Raw genomic sequence first — 10,711 nt, 5'->3', positions numbered from 1 at the left:
GAAATGTCAAGGAATATTTCTACCAAGTTTCAAGTCAATCCAACCCAATATGACGTCATACGGGCCCGTCAAAGTTGAAATTCCGCGCGCGCGTCAATGGCGATATACAGTGCAACAATGCAAAAAAACCGCCAATTTTAAATCCGATTTTACTCGTCAGGATGGACGGTGACCCCCCATTTTCTTTACATATTCTAAAAGCTGATGAGTTGTACATGTCATTTCATGGGTCGGCGATACTGAAAAAATGATTAAAAGATATCAAATTTCTTAATAAAATAAAAAAAGTAAATTTTCAAAATGACGTCATCAAATTTCAAGTTCACTCGTGTTTATCTCACTTATCCTTTGCCGATTTTCACCCAGATTTCAGTATGTTGTAGCTTATTAAATCTTCTTTCATTAATGTAATTACAACATTTTGATTGGATGATGGCATCACCTCATAAAAATGGATTGAAAGTTATCTTGTCAAATTTGACCAGTTTACGTGTTATCTCTATGGGAGTGCAGTTTTTCTGGAAATGAAAATTGACATAACTATCTTTATCGAGCACTAGCTCACTTATGCTTCGGTGAATTTCTCCCAGATTTTGATATGTTGTAGCTGAGACTTTGGGCTATCGGTAATGTGCCCTTTATTTTTTCAAACGGTGTCGGGATCACGTCCAAAAACTTGGTTGAAATTAAAGCTTATCTTCGATGTATTTTCATATTCCTTTCTTTTTGCAACTTTCTTTGCAATAACTCAAGAAAAACAAACTGTATCAGCCCAATATTTTGCACATGTTTATTTCATGTCACGTACATTATTTCATATAATAACAATTACTTGATCGGACACCATCTTGGGTATGTAAATAAGGGTCAAAGGTCATACATATTTTATCCTGTATCTTGGTAAATATATGTCTTATCTTTCCCATATTTTGCACACGCAAAGACCATGTTACAAGAATCATTTCACAAAATAACTACTTTTTGCTCAGATGCCATCTTGTCTGTGCAAAGTGGGGTCAAAGGTCATATGTACTTCTTTCTGTATCTTCGTTTTAACGTGCTATCTCCATGGGAGGGAATTTTTCTAGATGTCAAAATTGATACAATTGTCTTTATCGAGCACTAGCTCACTTACCCTTCGGTGAATTTTTCCCAGATTTTAATATGTTGTAGCTGAGACTTTGCGCTATCGATGTTGTTCCCCTTGTTTTTTCATACGATGCCTGGATCACGTTAAAAAAACTTGTTTGAAATTGAAGCTTATCTTCGATGTATTGAGATATTTCTTTCTTTGTGCAACTTTCTTTGCAATAACTTAAAAAAAAAAAACAGCCCCTATCACCCCCATATTGTGCACATGTTTAGTTCATGTCACGTACATTATTTCATAAGATAACAACTACTTGATCGGACACCATCTTGGGTATGTAAATTAGGGTTAAAGGTCATAAATGTTTCATCTTGGTGAATACGTCCTATCTTTCCCATATTTTCCACACACAAAGACCATGTTTCAAGAATCATTTCACAAAATAACCACTTTTTTCTCAGATTCCATCTTGTCTGTGCAGAGTGGGGTCAAAGGTCACATGTACTTCTTTCTGTATGTTCGTTATGACGTGTTGTCTCTATGGGAGGGAATTTTTCTAGATGTGAAAATTGACACGATTGTCTTTATCGAGCACTAGCTCACTTACCCTTCGGTGAATTTTTCCCAGATTGTAACATGTTGTAGCTGAGACTTTGCGCTATCGATGTTGTTCCCCTTGTTTTTTCATACGATGTGTGGATCACGTTAAAAAAAACTTGGTTGAAATTAAAGCTTATCTTCGATGTATTGCGATATTTCTTTCTTTGTGCAACTTTCTTTGCAATAACTTAAGAAAAACAGCTCCTATCACCCCCATATTTTTCAGATGTTAAGTTCATGTCACGTACATTATTTCATAAAATAATACTTGATCGGACACCATCTTGTTATGTAAATTTGGGTCAGAGGTCATAAATGTTTTATTTTGTATCTTGGTGAATACCTGTCCTATCTTTCCCATATTTTGCACACGTATAGACGATGTTGCAAGAATCATTTAACAAGATAACCACTTTTTCCTCAGATGTCATCTTGGGAGTGTAAATGTGGGTCAAAGGTCATATGTACTTCTTTCTTTATCTTCGTTATAGTGTATATGGAAATTGGTACCAAAGATGGCAGATATGACTCCCTTTTCTAAATGATAATCCAAACAACACATAGCTAAAGTCTCTAAACACAGATGAAACCTGGATGGTCATGCCTATCGCGATCAGGACCCGAATGAATTTTTACATTCATGTCTAAGGGACTTTCAATCAGTGAACCCTTTAAAGGGATCATATAGTTTTGGTTGAGACCTAATTTCAAGTTTCTAACATTTTTTGGTGAGATAATGAAAAACCTCTTATAAAATATGAAAGAGCATGCAATTCTATGAGGAATTCAACGTTTATTTGATGAAAATTGGTTTTGAAATGGCTGAGATATCCAAAAAAGAGCGATTCTAATAAAGTGTGGGACCCACACTTTATTACCACCGCTTTGTTTTCCTTTGGTTTTGGATGTTTCAGTCATTCCAAACTCAATTTTCATCAAATAAACTTTGAATTCCTCTTAAAATGGTATGCTCTGTACTATATCATGTGTTCTCTTGGTATCTCGCAAAAAGTTTAAAGCCCAATTCTCATCTCCACCAATACTGTACTACATGTATCCCTTTAACATCAGTAACAACTTAATTCGTAGATTTTTTTCCCCCAGTATATTTCATTCTGAGCAAGTTCACTTTTGTAATTCGGTCTTATTCAAAATAACGTTTAGCTGTGGATGGTTCATGGAACACACACACACACACAGACACACACACACACACAAACTGTTTGAAAAACATAATATTATGCTTTATCCACAAGTATAAAATCCTTCATACTGGTGTTTTGTGTTTTTTTCATTGTTCTTCGTCTCATGTGTTGACATTGGTCAAGTAAGAGCTGACGTGTGCAGCATATCAATGTCAGAATGCATTCTATTCACTGCACACAGAACCTCAATTATGATAAGAGACTGCTTCTTACTCCTACTCATTTGGTGTGAACAAACAAAGCAAAGAGGCTGTACATGTATAGCAATGTGTTCCATTTGCCTGTCTTTTGAGTATATTTAGGTGATCCGAGTATCCTCTCGGATCACCTTCTGTTTCTGTACGGATTCTTTCTTCTTCTTCTTCTTCTTCTTTTTAGGTGATCCGAGTATCCTCTCGGATCACCTTCTGTATCTGTACGGATTCTTTGTTTTTCTTCTTCTTCTTTATTTCTCCTCAAAAGTTGTGCAGAGGTTAGCTCAGAAAGTCCGCTGCCTGTCAATTTCAAAATTATATCATGTATGCATCATGTCCCAAAGACGGCAAATCTAATGTATCATTGTGATCAGTCGACCGTGACGTCACTATGACGTCATTATATGAAAACACATTCTCAATCATATCTCATTAATGAAATAGAATTTTTCAATGAAATTTACGTCACATATATTTAAAGTTATGCGCATTCTACTCATGTTCTCAAAATTCATATTTTCTCTTAAAACGTGCGCGTACGCGCGCGTTGAAATATTTGTATGCTCCAATCGAGCTCAAAATTTTTTTGCACACGTTTCAGACCATTTGGAGCATTTTTTGAAAAATTGAAAAAATCGGACGGACGCGTACGCGCGCGCGCATATACGCACGCACAGCTCATATGCAATTGAAATTTCCAGTTTTTTCACTTTGATCGCATGTCTGAAATGTCAAGGAATATTTATACCACGTTTCAAGTCAATCCGACTCAATATGACGTCATACGGGGCCGTCAAAGTTGAAATTCCGCGCGCGCGTCAATGGCGATATACAGTGCAACTATGCCAAAAAACTGCCAATTTTAAATCCGATTTTACTCGTCAGGATGGACGGTGACCCCCCATTTTCTTTACATATATTGAAAGCTGATGAGTTGTACATGTCATTTCATGGGTAGGCAATGCTGACAAAATGATTAAAAGATATCAAATTTCTTAATAAAGTAAAAAAAGTAAATTTTCAAAATGACGTCATCAAATTACAAGTTTACTCGAGCGTATCTCACTTATCCTCTGCCAATTTTCTCCCATATTTCAGTATGTTGTAGCTTATGAAATGTTCTTTCATTAATGTAGAAACAACATTTTGATTGGATGACGTCATCGCCTCGTAAAAATGGATTGAATGTATCCTTGTAGAATTTGACCAGTTTACGTGTTATCTCTATGGGAGAGCAGTTTTTCTGGCAGTGAAAATTGACATGACTCTCTTTTTCGAGCACTAGCTCACTTTTGCTTCGGTGAATTTTTCCCAGATTTTAGTATGTTGTAGCTGAGACTTTGGGCTATCGTAAGTGTGCCCTTCATTTTTTCATACGACGTCGGCATCACGTCGAAAAACTTGGTTGAAAATGGCACGTGGCTTCGATGCAGCGTCATTTTGCTTAATACACAGGGCCTATGGAGCATGAAATAGGTCATTGCATAGCGCATCCGACTCGTAATCCTAAGGTCCCTGGTTCGAGGCTCACCCCTGCCAATATTTTTTTTTCATTTTTTTAAACACTTTTTTTCTTCTTTTTCTTTAGTTAGTCTTAATCTCCCTTCCTAACTTTATCTTTTTCTGATTTTTTTATGCTTCTCCTTCAAATTTCTATAAAATAACATATTTTTTTCTTTATTTTTCTTTCTTTCTACTACTTTCTGTGCAATAGATGAACAACAACAATGGCTATCAATCCCATATTTTGCACATGTTTAGTTCATGTCACGTACATTATTTCATAAAATAACAACTACTTGATCAGACACCATCTTGGGTATGTAAATTAGGGTCAAAGGTCATAAATGTTTCATCCTGTATCTTGGTGAATACATGTCCTATCTTTCCCATATTTTGCACACACAAAGACCATGTAACAAGGATCATTTCACAAAATAACCACTTTTTGCTCAGATGCCATCTTGTCTGTGCAAAGTGGGGTCAAAGGTCACATGTACTTCTTTTTCTATCTTCGCTATGACGTGTTATCTCTATGGGAGGGAATTTTTTTAGATGTGAAAATTGACATGACTCTCTTTATCGAGCACTATCTTACTTATGCTTCGGTGAATTTCTCTCAGATTTTAATATGTTGTAGCTGAGACTTTGCAGTATCAGGACTCGAATCATTGATAAAAAAAAAGATCGGATCACCTTAATTTGTCAGTGATGACAAATTACAATCTCTAGTTCTTCTTATTTCTCCCCAAAAGTTGTGTATCGATTAGCTCAGAAAGTCCTTTTCCTATCAATTTCAAACTTACACCATATATGTATCGTCTCCCAAAGACGGCAATCGAACTAAAATCAAAGTGATCAGTCGACCGTGACGTCACTATGACGTCATTATATGAAAACACATTCTCAATCATATCTCATTAATGGAATGAAATTTTTCAATGAAATTTTCGTCACATATATTTCAAGTCAAGCGCATTCTACTCGTATTTTCAAAATTCATCTATACCTTAAAACGTGCGCGTACGCGCGCGTTGAAATATTTGCATGCTCAAATCGAGCTCAAATGTTTTTTGCACACGTTTCAGACCATTTAGAGCATTTTTTGAAAAATTGAAAAAATTAGACGGACGCGTACGCGCGCGCGCATATACGCACGCACAGCTCTTATGCAATGGAAATTTCCCGTTTTTTCACACATATCGGCTGCCTGAAATGTCAAGGAATATTTCTACGAAGTTTCAAGTCAATCCGACTCAATATGACGTCATACGGACCCGTCAAAGTTGAAATTACGCGCGCGCGTCAATGGCGATATACAGTGCAACAATGCCAAAAAACCGCCCATTTTAAATCCGATTTCACTCGTCAGGATGGACGGTGATCCCCCATTTTCTTTACATATTCTGAAAGCTGATGAGTTGTACATGTCATTTCATGGGTTGGCGATGCTTGAAAAATGATGAAAAGATATCAAATTTCTTAATAAAATAAAAAAAGTAAATTTTCAAAATGACGTCATCAAATTACAAGTTCACTCGAGCGTATCTCACTTATTCGTTGCTAATTTTCACCCAAATTTCAGTATGTTGTAGCTTATGAAATGCTCTTTCATTAATGTAAAAACAATATTTTGATTGGATGACGTTATTGCCTCGTAAAAATGGATTGAAAGTATCCTTGTAAGATTTGACCAGTTTACGTGTTATCTCTATGGGAGAGCAGTTTTTCTGGCAGTGAACATTGACATGACTATCTATTTCGAGCACTAGCTCACTAATGCTTCGGTGAATTTTTACCAGATTTTAGTATGTTGTAGCTGAGACTTTGGGCTATCGTAAGTGTGCCCTCCATTTTTTCATAGGACGTCGGCATCGCGTCGAAAAACTTGGTTGAAAATGGCACGCGGCTTCGATGCAGCGTCATTTTGCTTAATACACAGGGCCTATGGAGCATGAAATAGGTCATTGCATAGCGCATCCGACTCGTAATCCTAAGGTCCCTGGTTCGAGGCTCACCCCTGCCAATAATTTTTTTTTTTTCAAACACTTTTTTTTTCTTTTTCTTTAGTTAGTCTTAATCTCCCTTTCTTAACTTTATCTTTCTCTGATTTGTTTATGCTTCTCCTTCAAATTTCTATAAAATAACATAATTTTTTCTTTATTTTTCTTTCTTTCTACTACTTTCTGTGCAATATATCGTATTATGAACAACAACAATGGCTATCAATCCCATATTTTAAAGTAACAACTACTTGATCAGACACAATCTTGGGTAAGTAAATAAGGGTCAAAGGTCATAAATGTTTCATCCTGTATCTTGGTGAATACCTGTCCTATCTTTTCCATATTTTGCACACGCAAAGACCATGTTACAAGGATCAGTTCACAAAATAACCACTTTTTGCTCAGATGTCATCTTGTCTGTGCAAATTGGGGTCAAAGGTCATATGTATTTTTTTCTTTATCTTCGTTATGACGTGTTATCTCTATGGGAGGGATTTTTTCTAGATGTGAAAATTGACATGATTGTGTTTATCGAGCACAAGCTCACTTACCCTTCGGTGAATTCCTCCCAGATTTTAACATGTTGTAGCTGAGACTTTGCGCTATATAGCTAGTGTGCCATTTGTTTTTCGTACGAAGACAGAATCATGTCAAAAAACGTGGTTGAAATAAGGTTATCTCCGATGTATTGAGATATTTTTTTCTTTCTGCAACTTCCTTTGCAATAACTCAAGAAAAACATATCCTATCACCCCCATATTTGGTATATATTTACTTTATGTCACGTTCATTATTTCATAAAGTAACAACTACTTGATCGGACACCATCTTGGGTATTTGAATTAGGGTCAAAGGTCATAAATGTATCATCTTGTATCTTGGTGAATACATGTCCTATCTTTCCCATATTTTGCACACGTAAAGACCATGTTACAAGAATCATTTCATAAAATAATCACTTTTTGCTCAGACGCCATCTTGGGTGTGCACAGTGAGGTCAAAGGTCAAATATACTTCATTCTGTATTTCCGTTAGATGCAATCTTGGCTGTGCGAGGTATGTCAAGGGCCAAGACTAGGTTCGTCCTGTATCTTGGTAAATGCATGCCCTTTCACTCCCATATTTTGCACACAATTAGCCCATGGCATATGGATCTTTTCATGAAAAATCAACTTTCTAATCAGACGCCATCTTGGTCGTCTAAAGTAGCGTGAAGGATGAAACGAATTTTGTTGTGTATCTTCTTAAATATATTGCATATTTATTGGTCCCATAATTTGTACAGATATAGACCTTGTCAAGAGGATCATTGCATAAAGATAATGGCTTTTTCCTCAGACGCCATGTACCTTGTATCTCAAAATGAGGTTCAAAGATACAAAATTTTCTTTTTCTGTCTTTGTTGATTCGATAAGATCTTTCCATTTTAAATCTATAGATCATCTAATTTGTCAGGCTATACAAATCCTCGAATTTATTATTTTTCTTTCGTGTATTTCCTCTGCTAAGTCCTATGAACCCCATATTTTGCACAAGTTTAGTTCATGTCATGAACATGATTTCATAGGATTAGCCTACAACTTCATCCGACTCCATCTTGGGTAGGTAAATTAAAGTCAAACGTCAAGTGTTTTTCCTGTATCTTTGTGAATACATGTCCTATCTTTCACATATTTTGCAACCGTAAGGACAATGTTGCAAGAATCATTTCACAAGTTACCCACTTTTTGCTTAGATGCCATCTTGGCTGTGTAAAATGGGGTCAGAGGTCAAATATTCTTCATTCCGTATCCTCATTATAGTGTAAACCATCATCACCATATTTTGCACATGGGCCACGACAGATGATCATTTTGTAAAATAAAGATGGTTTGGTACATTCTTCTGTGATTTTTTTTTTTGTTTGTTTGTTTGTTCAGAATGGTCTCATATTCAAGTGATGTGCAGATTAATGTTTCCAGGTTAGCATGCCTGTACAGTGACGGGTAATCAAATTGTACATTACTTGAATATGAGGCCATTCTGAAGGAAACAATTTTCACACAATAGATATCAATGTATTCTCAAATGAACCCCACAAGGATTGGAACAATCATCCCGTACGTTCCCACTGATCAGTTACTAGCCATCCCCTTGGCCTTTAAACATCATTCTTCCCCAGTATGTTTCATTCTAAGCAAGTTCACTTTTGTGGTTTGGTCTTAAATCATATCTAGCTGTGGATGTGCTATATACACTCTTCCACACTCAAGTTCTGCTCCATTCTGAGTTCATCTTTACTCCATGTACTGCTTAACCTTCTAGACACGTTTCTAAGAAGTTTTGCAAGTAACATGATAACTAATAGCCTCAGAAATCACAATCATTTTTTTTTTTTTTGCCTACACATGTAGTGCATGTGTATGCAGATTGGAACGAACTCTTGCGTGCCTCGCATGCAAGCATGATTCAGAGTGGTGCAGAATTGATAGGTACAGTAAGGACAAAGTTTGTGATAGGCATACATGTGTTGTATGGGATGTAACGAAGTCATTGGTTAGAAACAATAATTATTTCACTTAAAGGGGAAGGCTAGTAACTGATCAGTGGGAATCAGTGGAAATGCTGGGAGATGATTGTTCCAATCCTTATGGGATTTATTCAAGAGTTTATTGTATATCTATTGTTGTGTGAAAATGATTTGCTTCAGAATGGTCTCATATTCAAGTAATGTGCAGTTTAATGCTTCCAGGTTAGCGTCCCTGGTCAGTGACGGAGCATTAATCTGCACATTACTTGAATATGAGACCGTTCTAAAGCAAATCATTTTCACACAAGAATAGATATACGAAGAACTCTTGAATGAATCCATAAGGATTGGAACAATCTTCTCCCAGCATTTCCACTGATTCCCACTGATCAGTTACTAGCCTTCCCCTTTAAGTGCGGACAAATACCCTGTAACTCTTATACAGTTGTACCATGTCCAGTGAACACACACACAACACACACACAAACTGTTTCAGAAACCTAACAGCTTTATCAATAAGTATAAAACCCTTCATACTGTTCTCACTCTTCTTTCTCACATCAATCTCATGATCAAGCGTTGACGTTGGTAAAGGGAGAGCTGATAAATGACACGTGTGCAGCATAGCAATGTCATGATGCATTCTTTCACTTCACACAAAATCTGTCACAATAAGAGTCTGTTTCTTACTCCTATTTCAAATGGTGTGACCAGACAAAGCAAATGTCTCCACAGTCATGTACAGCAATGTGTTCCATTTGCGTGTGCTTTCAAGTAAATTTTGTAATAGAGATTCACCTCTTTGTGTAGCCTTTGTGTGTGGTTGAATGTCATGTGATGTTCATTAGGTGTTGTACTTGCTGCAACAAAAATGAGGCTAAAGCAATCATCGGTTTTAGGTCACTGGTTACACAGAATTTATTCCTCTTTCTTTGGATACATACAATATACACATTTGAATACCTATGATTTTAGGGTGTGCACACTAACAGCAGGGGCACATCCAGGAATTCCTTAAAGGGGCGCTTTCACAAAACGAAATGGGGGAGGTGCACGTCCCTTTCATTTTTGCCATTTTATTTCTTTTGTTTTAACAAATAATGCAGAGCAGGTCACATGCCCGATGTGCTCTACCATACGCCCTCCCCTCCCCCCCCCCCCCAATTCCTTTTTTGAACCGTCACTGAACAGGTGTGTCAAACAAACTATAGCACTTGCATAAGCATATATGTCATTCTTTTGAAAATGAGTCACTGTTAAAGACATTACTCCAGCATTTCTTTTATCATCAAAGCACAAAGAATTACTGGCCTCACTTGTGGCCACCTTGAAGAAACTGACTTAACTGTCTGTGAGGTTCAATGAGGGTGGTCATTATCAACCATACTCTTGGTCAGCGCGTTCACATTGGTCCCCGCGTCGCGGGGACAGCCACAAGAGATCTTATCTTTTTTATGACTGACCGTTCACATTGGTATCTCATCTGTCCCCGAGCTGTGGGGGCATTTTGGGGCTTGGAGCGAGCTCTGCCACTTGAATCCAGGCATAGCGCATGCGCACATTTGATGACCACAGCTGGACGCTATCAATTGCGCCCCAAGGTCACT

The sequence above is a fragment of the Diadema antillarum genome, unplaced genomic scaffold (genome assembly GCF_040938485.1).
Source record: "Diadema antillarum isolate AM-2024a unplaced genomic scaffold, OU_Dant_1.0 seq00001844_RagTag, whole genome shotgun sequence".
In the NCBI taxonomy this organism is placed as follows: Eukaryota; Metazoa; Echinodermata; class Echinoidea; order Diadematoida; family Diadematidae; genus Diadema; species Diadema antillarum.
Note: the sequence above shows the minus strand (reverse complement) of the source record.